General features: G+C 45.4%; 1 non-coding gene across 1 annotated transcript; it reads right to left on the minus strand.

Annotated features, from left to right (window-relative positions):
* Positions 1–7043: 7043 nt before the first annotated feature.
* On the minus strand, positions 7044–15074 carry LOC118094309 (uncharacterized). The gene is made up of 5 exons (XR_015947837.1): positions 14964–15074; positions 12100–12184; positions 8044–8247; positions 7844–7955; positions 7044–7379 (listed from the first exon to the last, which is right to left on the minus strand). It is a non-coding gene; the product is annotated as an uncharacterized LOC118094309 (transcript).

The raw sequence follows: 15074 nt of genomic DNA on the forward strand, positions 1-15074 counted from the left end.
GCCCGCCTGGCCTGATGCCCGCCTGGCCCTGCCTCTGAGGCTGCCAACCAGACGCTGACCAGGGCTTCGGCCTGCTTCCAACGGTTGATCAGGGACTCCTGGGGGCTGAAGCAGAAACGATGAGAGGAAAGCGCCTTCCCTAGAGCTAGAAAGGGACCCGGGCTGCAGATATGAAGCTGGGGGGGCGGCGGCTGCCTGACTCCGATTAGGAAGGGGGGTGGGACACATGTTGCTGGGTTAGGGGGGGGGGAGAGAGAAACGTTCCCTGTTTGACATGACCCGGGTCTCTCGCCCAGGGCCATCTTAAGCATGTTAAGGAAAACATCCATGTTGTTCTTGTTTAGTCGTGTCCGACTCTTCGTGACCCCATGGACCAAAGCCCGGCACTCCTGTCTTGCACTGCCTCCCGCAGTTTGGTCAAACTCATGTTCGTAGCTTCGAGAACACGGTCCAACCATCTTGTCCTCTGTCGTCCCCTTCTCCTTGTGCCCTCAATCTTTCCCAACATCAGGGTCTTTTCCAAGGATTCTTCTCTTCTCACGAGGTGGCCAAAGTATTGGAGCCTCAGCTTCGCGATCTGTCCTTCCAGGGAGCACTCAGGGCTGATTTCCTTAAGAATGGATAGGTTTGATCTTCTTGCAGTCCATGGGACTCTCAAGAGTCTCCTCCAGCACCATAATTCCCTTCTACCTTCCGCCATAATCCCTCAAGCGTGAGGACACACACACACACACACACATACGCCACCCAGGGTGACAATTGCTGAGCAGTTAGTTTCTTAAAGAAATGGGAGTGCCTGATCACCTCATCTGTCTCCTGAGAAATCTCTATGTGGGACAAGAAGCTACAGTTAGAACTGGATATGGAACAAGTGATTGGTTCAAAATTGGGAAAGGAGTACGACAAGGTTGTATATTGTCTCCCTGCTTATTTAACTTATATGCAGAATTCATCATGCAAAAGGCTGGACTAGATGAATCCCAAGCCGGAATTAGGATTGCCGGAAGAAATATCAACAACCTCAGATATGCAGATGACACAACCTTGATGGCAGAAAGCAAGGAGGAATTAAAGAACCTTTTAATGAGGGTGAAAGAGGAGAGCGCAAAATATGGTCTGAAGCTCAACATCCAAAATACCAAGATCATGGCCACTGGTCCCATCACCTCCTGGCAAATAGAAGGGGAAGAAATGAAGGCAGTGAGAGATTTTACTTTCTTGGGTTCCATGATCACTGCAGATGGTGACAACAGTCACGAAATTAAAAGACGCCTGCTTCTTGGGAGAAAAGCAATGACAAACCTAGACAGCATCTTAAAAAGCAGAGACATCACCTTGCCTACAAAGGTCCGTATAGCTAAAGCTATGGTTTTCCCAGTAGTGATGTATGGAAGTGAGAGCTGGACCATAAAGAAGGCTGATCGCCGAAGAATTGATGCTTTTGAATTATGGTGCTGGAGGAGACTCTTGAGAGTCCCATGGACTGCTAGAAGATCAAACCTATCCATTCTGAAGGAAATCAGCCCTGAGTGCTCACTGGAAGGACAGATCCTGAAGCTGAGGCTCCAATACTTTGGCCACCTCATGAGAAGAGAAGAAACCTTGGAAAAGACCCTGATGTTGGGAAAGATGGAGGGCACAAGGAGAAGGAGACGACAGAGGACAAGATGGTTGGAGAGTGTTCTCGAAGCTACGAACATGAGTTTGACCAAACCGGGAGGCAGTGCAAGACAGGAGTGCCTGGCGTTCTATGGTCCATGGGGTCACGAAGAGGCGGACACGACTAAACGACTAAACAACAACTAGTTTCCAAAAGCCTATCACCGGGCTTTCTCCAGGCTATGCTCACTAAACAACGACTAAACAACAACAACAGAAGGGAAGAGAGTCCTTTCCTTAAGGGCAAAAATGGCGTTGGAATGGAGGAATTGGACAAACTACTGATTTTATATGATAAAGCTACGCATCTTCCCTGAGCTGTCAAGCCGAAAGGATATATTCAGGCATAATATTTGTAACATTGTAACAACTTTAAAGATGTGCCTCCCCCCCGCCCCTGGAATTTCTGTAACAAGCATATGCAGCGCTGGGGGGGGGGGAGAGATCTGTCCAGCGCCCCTAGATTGCCCCCCCTTTTTTTAAGGGAGCTGACACCACACTTTCTCTGCTTGGGAAAAGAAAATTGGAGACATAATCAAATTAACAATGCACTTATTATTAAGTAGACAACACCCACCACATTGTTTTGTTTTTTCTTGTTTTTTGTTTGTTTGCAGATTTAAGACAACTTATCTTATTATGTCTCCTGCCAACCTAGCAGTTTGAAGGCACCTCAAAGTGCAAGTAGATCAGGGGTCAGCAAACTTTTTCAGCAGGGGGCCAGTCCACTGTCCCTCAGACCTTGTGGGGGGCCGGACTATATTTTGAAAAAAAATATATGAACAAATTCCTATGCCCCACAAATAACCCAGAGATGCATTTTAAATAAAAGGACACAATCTACTCATGTAAAAACATGCTGATTTCCGGACTGTCCGCGGGCCGGATTTAGAAGGCGATTGGGCCGCATCCGGCCCCCGGGCCTTAGTTTGGAGATCCCTGAAGTAGATAAATAGGTATGGCTACGGTGGGAAGCCAAATGGAGTTTCCGTGCACTGCTCTGGTTTCACCAGAAGCCGCTTAGTCCTGCTGGCCACATGACCCGGAAAAACTGTCTGCGGACAAACGTCGGCTCCCTCATCTGTAAAGCGAGATGAGCGCCGCAACCCCAGAGTCGTTCACGACTTGTTCAAAAGCACCTCAAAGTGCAAGTAAATAAATAGGTACCGCTCCGGTGGGAAGGTAAACGGCGTTTCCATGTGCTGCTCTGGTTCGCCAGAAGTGGCTTTGTCATGCTAGCCACATGACCTGGAAGCTATACGCCGGCTCCCTCGGCCAATAATGCGAGATGAGCGCCACAACCCCAGAGTCAGTCACGACTGGACCTAATGGTCAGGGGTCCCTTTACCTTTTCCCATCTTATTATGTAACACCTTGTTTTTATTTTGATTTCTTTTAAAATTCAGAATACCCGCGTTATTCATGTAAAATAGTAGTACATTATATGGTATAGTTTTTCCTCAAATTCTAAGGTTCTACTCCTAACACAGGGATGTCCAAAGTCTGTTTCGGGGACCTAATCTGGCCGCTGGCCAGTTTAATCTGCCCCCGGTGGCAGTTTATTTCCTGGGGTAAAATCCTAAAAAAACCTAACAACTTCAATCCTAACAAAATATCATGGCCCTTCACTTAATCAAATTTGGCCCTCTTTGAAAAAAGTTTGGACATCACTGTCCTAACACCTTAACCCTTTGGTTTAATAAGGGAGACCTTAAAACAACATACAAACATATTTTAAAATAATTAAAAATTAAAATTCACTACATCAAACCAGCTCTCAAAAAATGACAAAAATATCTGAATTAATGCTGCACTGCTTGTTTGTTTGCAGGGAATGTCACTCATGCTTTTTTAAAAAATTCCAAGCATGCTCACAAATCAGTTAACACCAACAGGAAAAATAGTACACTATGACAATCATTTTAGTTGCTTGCTGAACCAAACAGGTTTAACTTAGTAACACACTCATTTACTATCAAATAGCAGCTTCAATACCAGTCATGTCATACATTTGAGAACAAGATAAACATATACTGAAAATTAATCTTTGGGCGACTTGTAAATCTGCTAGAAAAATGCTCGTTTTTGTTTGTTTTTAAATCTCTTGTCTAGCAAATTGGTTGGTCATAAAACATTGTCCAATGTGGAAAATGAATCAGCCCACAAAAAAGTCACTAAAAGGGATGAACTATGCAGAGTTATCAAAGTCAACGGACAAACTGCGTGAAAAGGACAATAGTGATTTTGAAAAAGAGTGGGAACCTTTTACAATATATTTGCAGAAACAACAAAAAAGTGGACTCACTGGCAGGATTTAAATAAACATTTACAATTTTATTTACAGAGAACAAGAGTATGACAATGTGATAACACGGTATTTTATATAAAAAGCAGAATGTAACATTTGGTGTAATAAACCAGTAATGGAAGCTGAGGGAAGTCAACAGGGAGGGGGGAAATTGAAAAATGGATGTCTAGTAATGATATCCTCCTTCATGGATCACTGCCTTGTCGTGGCGAAGGGGCTTGAATAACTCAGAGAAGCTATGAGCTATGCCATGCAGGGCCACCCAAGATGGACAGGTCATAGTGGAGAGTTTTGACTAAACGTGATCCACCTGGAGAAGGAACTGGCAAAGCCACTCCAGTATCCCTGCCAAGAAAACTCCATGGACAAAGACAACAGGCATATAAAAGTTATGACGCTGGAAGATGAGCCCCTCAGGTCGGAAGGTGTCCAACATGCTACTGAGGAAGAGCGGAGGACAAGTACAAGTAGATTCAGAGCTGATGAAGCGGTTGGGCCAAAGCTGAAAGGTCGCTCAGTTGCGGATATGCCTGGAAGCGAAAGGAAAGTCCGATGCTGTAAAGAAAAATATTGCATAGGAACCTGGAATGTAAGAACCATGGATGGAGGTAAGCTGGATGTGGTCAAAAATGAGATGACAAGAATAAATATCGACATCCTGGGCATCAGTGAACTAAAATGGAAGGGAATGGGCGAATTCAGTTCGGATGATCATAATAACTACTACTGTGGGCAAGAATCCTGTAGTAGAAATGGAGTGGCCCTCATAGTCAACAAGAGAGTGGCGAAAGCTGTAATGGGATGCAATCTCAAAATGATAGAATGATCTCGATACGAATCCAAGGCAGACCTTTTAACATCACAGTAATCCAAGTTTATGCACCAACTACCGGTGCTGAAGAAAGTGAAATTGACCATTTCTATGAAGACTTACACCACCTTCTAGAAATGACACCAAAGAAGGATGTTCTTCTCATTATAGGGGATTGGAATGCTAACGTAGGGAGTCAAGAGATAAAAGGAACTGGCAAGTTTGGCCTTGGAGTTCAAAATGAAGCAGGGCAAAGGCTAATAGAGTTCTGTCAAGAGAACAAGCTGGTCATCACAAACACTCTTTTCCAACAACACAAGAGACGACTCTACACATGGACATCACCAAATGGGCAGCATCAAAATCAGATTGATTATATTCTCTGCAGCCAAAGATGGAGAAGCTCTATACCAGGCATCCCCAAACTGCGGCCCTCCAGATGTTTTGGCCTACAGGGGTCAGGGATGATGGGAATTGTAGTCCAAAACATCTGGAGGGCTGAAGTTTGGGGGTGCCTGCTCTTTACAGTCAGCCGAAACAAGACCTGGAGCTGACCGTGGCTCAGATCATCAGCTTCTTTTAGCAAAATTCAAGCTTAAACTGAAGAAAGTAGGAAAAAACCAACTGACCAATCTAAATCAAATCCCTTATGAATACACAGTGGAAGTGAGGAACAGGTTTTAACTGCAATAGTACTTTCAAGTATAATTCCAGAATGGGTACAATCGGAGGGAGCCACTATTCCCAGTCTGTGAAAAGTAGGGGAACTTGGCTATCAGACACTTGGGAAATGTGATCATTTACAGTACAGTCTTGCAGTTCCAGGCGCAGAGCAGCCAAATCCTTGATAAGGTCGTCTGCATCGATTGCTACGTCCTGTTCAATGCTGATCATGGCTAGGTTGGCCAATCCTTCTTGAGTCAAAGTTGACCTTAAATAGTCTTTTACAAATTTAAATTTCGAAAAGGATCTTTCATCTTCGGCTACTGTCACTGGTAATGTTAAATATATACGTAGCAATATGGACAAGTTTGGAAATACTAACATCATCTTATTTGAATATATATAATTCAAAAGATCCAGCGGAGTTGTCTCTCTACGGAAATCAATTGGTACGAGTTCTAGCTCGTGAACTAAATCTTCTCCATCTATATCAGCCCCGCTTTTGGAAGTCAATTTCTGTTGCAAATTTGAAAACTGTGCTCTTTTCTGGCCTTTCTCTAATTTTCTCCATTTCTCTATATTGTGTAGAAATGAAAAATTGTCATTGTGTTCACTTAACAGTTCAAATCTTTCATTTAATTCTGTGATTGTCACGTCGAGCAAGTTGTTCTGTAGATCTTCAATTTGCTCATCGGTATGCTCAGAAATGGGAAATCCTTTACTAGGACGTTGGCGTGGAGTGCTTGTAAATTCAGTTTCCCATTCTAGTTCCTCTGCAATTGATTTAGCTTCTAGCAGCATTTTGTCAAACGCGGCGTCGGTACGATTTGTAGCCAAGTCATTTTTCACCTGCTCCATCATTTTAACTGCTTCCGGAAGAACGACATCAGACTCTTGTAAGGTTTGACTAACAGTATTAATTTCCACTAATATGCTATACCACGTCACTACAGAACAAATGAAATTGAAAGACTTCAGTTTCAACATCAGTGCCTCTGCTGTGTTCCTTATGTAACACTCGCTCTCGTTATCTGAAAAAATGGAATATAAGGCGTCGTAAACCTTTTCCATATTAAAACGAAGTGCTTTCAATGCCTCCACTTTGCTTGCCCATTGCGTGTTTGATGATGGTTTCAAGGTTAACGTGGGCACCTGGTCCATGAGAGTTTGCCAACATGATGTCGATCTGGAAAAGAATACATATATTTCTTGAACAAAACAAAAAAAGCCCACCACTTCCAGAGAGCTTTTAGCGGCATCAATCACTACTAAATTGAGGCTGTGAGCTGCATAAGGAACGTAGAAAGCACGTGGATTTATAGCCAAGATTTTTTGGGGGAGGCCTATCTTTTTGCCTCTCATATATCCTTGACCTCGCATGTCGTCTAGTTCAATTTTTGAAGATTTCAAAAAATCCAACAAAAATGTTGCTAGTGCTTCTTCAGTGGTGCCAGTAACAGGGAAATATCCTAAAAAATGCTCTCTCACCTCAGCTTTTTTTGTTTTTGGGTTAAGGTGCACAAACCTGACGACAACAGCGAGTTGTTCCTCCTGTGACACATCAAGAGTGCAATCCACAATAACAGAATAATATTTGGCTTGTTTCAAAAGATTAACAATGGTCATTTTTATTCTTTCACCTACTATATTGATCAATCCGTTTTGAAAGTTAGGGCCCAGATAATGAGCCAGGCGGTGTCCAGCATTTTGAATACGATTAATATACTCTGCCAATATATTATCAAATCTGGAAACACTTAACTAACTGCAAAAAAATTCCATCATCTGGTTGAAACAAATTTTGAGTATTTCCTCTCAATGGTAAATGCTGACACGGCAAAAATTTAATTATCTGAATTAATCTCTGTAAAACAGGCGCAGTAAGTTCCAAATATCTGGAAGGCATTCCTTCTACATCCTCCGTTGCAAAAGACGTACCTGTTAAAACAGAAATAACATAGGTTAATACACATAATTTAGAATCGTGACTCTGTGAGCAGTAGACCTCAAGAGCACTTTGTAGGTACAAATCCAAACTTGTGAGAAACAATCATTTAAGGCCGGCTGTTGTGCCAGATATGACACACAACAATTGCTCTAAATGGGCTGCAATGCCAGTATCTGCCTAAAATACATCCATAAAAGTAATCTGGAAACTTGCTATTTAATACTTATACCTATTTATTTATATCTCAAAGCTACCAAGCTGCGGGAGGCAGTGGAAGACAGGAGTGCCTGGTGTGCTCTGGTCGACAGGGTCATTTAGAGTCAGACGTGACTAAACAACAACAACCTATTCATTTTCAAGATTTGCATAAATCCTCTCAGTCGGTCGAAATATAAACACTTAATAATAAATGTACGCAAATAAGATACGTGGAGCAAGTAAGTAGCTCACTTACTAGGTTGAAAAAAAGTTCCAATTGGAGTCGTCAATGTCTTGATATTTTCTTCTTTCTCGAGTTTCCTCTTTCTGTTTTCGGAACCTGAAAGTGTCTTTTTACCATCAGCCATCTGCAAAAATGAAGTGGGGAAAAAGTAGATGCACATGAAGGTGGCGCGTGAATAAATAACTCCTGGCCAAGGCTCGCGCCTCGCTTACCTCCCCGTTTGGACGGACTCTGCTTGGCTCCTCCCCGTCCGCGCTGTCCATTCTCGGTCCCGGACTCGGGGGTGCAGAACCTGGCACAGCAGATGAGCCCGCCCCTGGCACGCTGGCCGGGCTGTCAAGGCACGCAGGGCAGATGGAGAGGTTTCACTGGAAATTCACCTCCAGCAGAGCCGCCAGAACAAGAAACCTTCTGCTCTGGAAAAAAAATAAAGTCCTGGAGCTGTGATTCCCCTGCAGTCTATCTTCTCACTGCACTGCAAATAATCAATGGGTCTCTCTCCGTGACTACTCAGAAACACTGAACAGTTAAAGAGTTCAAGGTGAAATCTTGCTAGAGTCCATGCAATAATTGCAATGCAGAAGAGCTAGCCGCCACCCAGGAATACTCGGAGACCACGCAGTCACTCATAAAACACATAAAGAATATAACAACTTTGGTTATTCCCTGTTTAGGGAAGTTTTTAATCTGTGATATTTTAATGTATTTTTGTATTTGTTGGAAGGCGCCCAGAGTGGCGGGGGAAACCCAGCCAGATGGGCGGGGTATAAATAATAAATAATAATAATAACTTTCAAACAATAAGTTTCTTCATTAACATTAGACTTGCCATCCCATATCTTTTCCTTCTTAATAAACTCGATACTAATTTATTATTAATTGAATATTACCGTTTCTATCTATTTTTTCCTTAACATATATTCTCTACAGAAATTACTCATTTCTTACCTGCCCCCTCACTGGGTATATGTATGTATGTGTGTGTGTGTGTGCGCGCGCGCTAGCTAGTAGGCCCTGTCGTGGTCCGGGGAGTCAAGTAAACGAGAACGGTGTCACCATGCACCTTGTCGGGTGGGCAGCACGCTCTGGGTGGGCCGTCGAGGTGCGCAGGCAGGGCAGGGCAGAGCTGGCTGGCCGCTTCAGCGCCTCGCTTGGCCCTGGACTTGGGCGCACAGAGGCAGAGCCCTGTGAAACAGAGGAGTCCGAGGCGTTGGTGGCTGAGCGTGGCCGAGCTGGGAGCCTGGGGGTGGGCAGCATGCAACCGACACAAGCAGAGCCCCGAGGCGTCGGCATCTGAGCGAAGCCAGGCGCCTTGTGGTGTGAGCAGAGTGTGCTGGGCAGGCCTCTCCATGGCCCTATGCCAATCCCAGGCGCACAGGAGGCTGGAGCTGGCCCCCGAACCTGTGCTGAGCCGCCCGCAACAGAAGAGCCTGCGGTGCTCCGATGGGCTCTGTTCCACTTGGCTGTCAGCTCTTCCCGCACCCCTGCCACCCCCCCCCCCAGGTTAAAATGGCTCTGCTCTCACCTCCAGCTTCCTCAGACGCACCCTGCACTCCTTGCTGTGCCTCAGGGTGCTGGCATGTCCCATCGAGTCTTTCTGTAGGACCCCTCCCCAGAAACAAAGACGGGGCCTGTGTCTGCCAAGAGGCGCCTGCTCCCTCCAAAGGGGCGACCGGGGTGGGGGCCCGGGGCTCCTTTTGTAAGTGCCGTGACCCCTCCTCTCCATCTAGGGGAGCCGTAGCTGAGAGCTGGGTGCGGAAAGAAACAGTAAATTGCAAGAACTCGGGCCAGGAGGAAGATGAATTTCAGGTAAGTCTTCAAAAGGTTTTATTTATGTATTGCTAAGATGAATTCAAATAGGACTCAATTCCAGTATGATAATGAGGCAAATAAAAATAAGTTCCAGTGGAAAAAATCCCAGGACAAGGTCCTGTTTCGCCAATTCTTCATCAGCAATGTACACTCTGACCATTTAAAACATTGCTGATTCCTATTTGAATTCATCTTAAAGGTAAAGGGGCCCCTGACCATTAGGTCCAGTCGTGACCGACTCTGGGGTTGCGCGCTCATCTCGCTTTATTGGCCGAGGGAGCCGGCGTATAGCTTCCAGGTCATGTGGCCAGCATGACAAAGCCGCTTCTGGCAAACCAGAGCAGCACATGGAAATGCTGTTTACCTTCCCGCTGGAGCGGTTCCTATTTATCTACTTGCATTTTGACGTGCTTTCGAACTGCTAGGTTGGCAGGAGCTGGGACCAAGCAACGGGAGCTCACCCCGTCGCGGGGATTCGAACCACCGACCTTCTGATCAGCAAGCCCTAGGCCAGTGATGGGCAACCTTTTGAGCTTGGTGTGTCAAAATTCGCCAAAAAACCGAGCATAACTCGGGTGGTGTGTCACTTCGAGAAAAAAAACCATAATTTCATGATATTTATAGTTTAAATAACAAACATTTATAATTGTAATATATAACTGTATTTAATAAACCAAAAACTAATTATTTAACCAAACCAAAAACCCCTTATTTATCACAAAGTGCCCAGAGTTGTTGAGCTTTTGGTGGGGAGCTGCTGACCAAAGTTTTGGAGGGTTTTTTGGGGGGGTGCCCCAAAGCTGCTGCACTTTTTTGGGGGGGGGGAAAGAGAACAGAAATAAATGACGAATAATACCTTTGCTGGAACTAACACGCAGCACCAACATAGTCTGCCAAAGCGCCAGAAAAAACAGCACAGAAAGGGTTAAAAAACAATCTCTGGCTACCAGCAACAACAACAACAAAAAAGGATCTGGGTTTTAACAGCGGAGACAACAGGTTTTAACAGCGAAGACAAGCTGTAGCGTGAGGAGGAGCGGGAGAACAAATGGGGGGGGGGACAACAACAACAGCGTGAATGGGCCGATGGGGGCGTGTGCCAGCAGTGAGGGCTCTGTGTGTCACGTCTGACACGCGTGTCATAGGTTCGCCATCACTGCCCTAGGCTCAGTGGTTTAACCACAGCGCCACCTGGGTCCTTGAATTCATCTTAGCATTACATAAATAAAACCTTTTGAAGACTTCCTTGAAATTCATCTTCCTCCTGGCCCGAGGTCTTGCAATTTACTGTTTATTTCTGGACTTCACCGAGAGCTGGGTCCGGGCCGAGAATCCCGCTCCTACCTTCTCCGAGCAACACTAACCATGTAGTGAAGGCTGGGGGTGGGAGGGTGAAGATGCCCAGCTGCCCTGCACCCCTGACGGGATGACCCTTGGGGTTCCTCCCAATGCTACAATTCAATGCTTCCAATTGCCCCTCACCCCAACACCCCCCCACCTGAGTCAGGGTGCAAAGGACCCACGGCCAAAGACTTTCTTTTGGCATTGCAGGGGGTTGGACTAGATGACCCTCGTGTCCCTTCCCACTCTAAAGATTCTATGATTCAAAGTTCTTGTGCTGAGAGAGGGATTGTTCCAGGACATCCCTTGGGGCAGACTGGTGGCGTGGGGCGGCTTTTCATGTTAGGCTTCCTCCCTCTCCCCCCCCCGCCCCCGCAACTGCCTGCTGCATGCGTCTCATAACTGTCAAATTAAAAGCTATTCCCTGCAGAGAGACTCAAAGGCACCTTCAGGGATAAATTTCATTTCTGCTGATGCCCTCCCCCCCACTGTGCTGCAGAACAAAGGAGAGAGAGGAAAGAGAAAGTGACTATCCGTGTTCAGTCCCCGCCCCCTGCACCTTACAGGCCTGGACTTGCTCCTAGGCAAAGGTAAAGGGACCCCTGACCATTAGGTCCAGTCGTGACCGACTCTGGGGTTGCGCGCTCATCTCGCATTATCGGCCGAGGGAGCCGGCGTATAGCTTCCAGGTCCTGTGACCAGCATGACAAAGCTGCTTCTGGCGAACCAGAGCAGCGCACGGAAATGCCGTTTCCCTTCCCGCTGTAGCGGTACCTATTTATCTACTTGCATTTTGACATGCTTTCGAATTGCTAGGTTGGCAGGAGCTGGGACCGAGCAACGGGAGCTCATGGCAAAGCAAGTATTGCACCCCCAACCCGTGGACTGGTAACGATCTCCGAGTCCCTTCCACCAGCCCATTATTGAACCCATTAACCCTCCCAAGCATATGCATTGTCTTTTAAGGACATACCGATGTAATTAAAGTAAAACGCATTAAATGGCAGCATACTCAAATAGCCTGGTGTTCATTTGTGCTCCTTTTTCAACAACAGTATCAAAATGTACATGGAAATCTCTCTCAATTGACAGTATCGCTAGGTTACCGTACTCACTGGCTCATGGCTTCTTGGCTCACTGTAGATCTCTGATACGTTTCGATTAATTTAAGTTTTGAGAAACTTCTTTCACAACTGGCAGCTGAAACATTGATAGTTAAAAAGATCCTTAATGCCACAAAAAAAATTAAGTCAAAATCTCTTGCAGCTGCCACTTATTCACCCACCAGAGCAAATCTAAAGCTTTTTGCAAACTCTAAAGCAGGGGTCCCCAGACTTACCGGCGTTTGGGCCGGTTCCCACCGCGCCGATCGCGCGGCGGGCCGGAGGACGGGGGAGCGTGCGCCTGTGCGGGCCGGCGGGCGGGGGAGTGCGCGCTTCCAGGGTGGAAAAAGCACCGAAAATCCTTTGTGCGCATGCGTATGGGCCTCCCCCGACCCGGAAGTGCACCAGAAATGACCTCTTCCGGGTCGGGAGAGGCCCATACGCATGCGCACAAAGGATTTTCGGCGCTTTTTTCCTGACCCGGGAGAGCGCTGCTGCGCTGCGCGCCATAAGAGCGGGCGGCGGGCAGCGGGGGTCGTCGCGGGCCGGATTGGCAGGCCAATTGGGCCGCATCCGGCCCCCGGGCCGTAGTCTGGGGACCCCTGCTCTAAAGCACTGGAGCAGCAGTTTCACCCTTCTTGGTCCGAAACACTGTCCTGCATAACAGATATAGCTACACCCATTTCTTTATTGGAGCGTCTCTTGTTCAATACACTTCAGAATCATTTCTAAATGAATGCCACTGAATGAAATTATTCTGCATAAGCTTGCATAAGTTGTGGCTTTCCTCAACAACGGCGTTCTTGCTATCCATTTTAAAATCAAAAAAGGAAAGAAAATGCTCAAAAAAAACACGGGAAAATAACTGGCATCAGGAATCACAAGACAGAGAAACCAGTAGGAGGACACTCCCATCTCCCGGGAGATTCAATACAGGATATCAAAAAAGCTGTCTTATTACAAAAGAATTTCAGAAATAGACTTGAAAGAGAAGTTGCTGAATTAAAACCTATTACTATGGAGAGACCTGGTCTGAATAGAGGTATTGGATTCTTGTCTCATTACACATGCTAAAGCTGTATTTTTGGTCATCTGCATACTATCTCTTGCTTTTTCCTGGAGGACTACGGTAATTGCAGTCCTTAACAGTCATCAACAGGTTCACCATACCCACCCCCCTCTATATGTAAGGGTCTGAAGCGGGGGGGGGGGGGTCAGAAACTTTTTTCAGCCTTGGCCCAGTCCACCATCTCTCTCAGGCCATGTGGGCGGACTATATTTTAAAGGGGGGGAAATGAACGAATTCCTATGCCCCACAAATAACGCAGAGATGCATTTTAAATAAAAGCACACATTCTACTCATGTAAAAACATGCTGATTCCCGGACCGTCCACGGGCCGGATTTAGAAGGTGATTGGGCCGGATCTGGCCCCCAGATCTTATTTTGCCCACCCCTGATCTGGTGATTTCTGTTTCCCTGTATGTGAAGAAGTGTGCATGCACACAAAAGCTTATGCCCAGAACAAACCGAGTTGGTCTCTAAGGTGCTACTGGACAATTTATTTTATTTTATTTTATTTTATTTTATTTTATTTTGACTGCGTCAGACCAACACAGCTACCTACCTGAATCTGGAAATTTAAAAGGAGGACTTACTGTAGAATCTCAATAGCAAAATCACAAGGGCAAAGATGAAAGAATCTGAGAAGCCTTAAAAAAGCAAAGTAAGTAGAAAACCTCTCATCTCTTTGCTGCGTTGCAACTGTAATAAACAAAATCTGCCCTTATTCCCTTCAGGGGTATACAAGAGCCCTTGTAGAGTCCTTTGGAGGTTTTCTATCAGTAGGAGAAAATAACAAGAGGCCAACCAGAGAATATTGAGTAGCAAAGCAGCTAATAAGCTTGATCTTTATTTACTGTCGCAACAGGGTGTTCTCTCTCACACAGCAGAAAAAAGGACCCAGAACAAAAGTGGGCCTGCCCTTATATAGACAATTTAAAATTGCCCTCCAAGGCCACCCCCAGAAGCATCATACATACATCACAGAAGGGGTGTAGCCCAAGACACCCCCCCAGACACGTCCTACCTGCATCACAGAAATAGAGTGGTCTACAGCAGAAATCTGAGTACCTTGTTTATCTCCTGTCTGGCAGTTATTATTATTAAATAATAATAATAATAATAATAATAATAATTAATAACCTGTTATTATTATTATTATTTTATTATTTATACCCCGCCCATCTGGCTGGGTTTCTGCAGCTTCCAACAAATACCAAAATACATTAAAATATCACAGATTAAAAACTTCCCTAAAAATAAAAAAAAATTCCTTCAGTAGCACCTTAAAGACCAACTAAGTTTTTATTTTGCTATGAGCTTTCGTGTGCATGCACACTTGGGATCTGATGAAGTGTGCATGCACACGAAAGCTCATACCAAAATAAAAACTTAGTTGGTCTTTAACTTCCCTAAAAATGTTGGATTACCTGGGAGCCTGGCAACTCTTTTGTTATTCTAATTCCGGACTCCAGGTCTCAGGTCCACCCCACCCACACCTTAAATGTGCCCTTAAGGCAGGATCTCTGAGCCCAGAGAGAATGGGGAGGTTTTTTCATTTCCTTCCTCCTTTCAGAGAAACATTTGGTGGGTTTGGGGAAGAGTCAAAAATGGCTTCAGGATTGCCTTCTTGCATGTTTTAGCTTGGTACGTTTATGAACATTTCTTATATAAATTAAGACTTTAAAATTCTTAGAACACAACAATGGCCCCATCAAAAACGCCTCGCCTCTCTGCGCTACATTATTATTATTACTGTATTATTATTATTATTATTTACATTGAATGAGCCCCTCAAGACTGGGCGAAACGCACCTCGAGCTCAATGGGAAGAACCGAGAGACTTGAGCCGAAGCGGAAGAAACCTGGTTGGAGCCCCGGGAAGCCTCGAAGAGCGGAGGCCGCGGAGAGAACCTCACGAGGGAG

The sequence above is a fragment of the Zootoca vivipara genome, chromosome Z1 (assembly GCF_965207765.1).
Source record: "Zootoca vivipara chromosome Z1, rZooViv2.hap1.1, whole genome shotgun sequence".
In the NCBI taxonomy this organism is placed as follows: domain Eukaryota; kingdom Metazoa; phylum Chordata; class Lepidosauria; order Squamata; family Lacertidae; genus Zootoca; species Zootoca vivipara.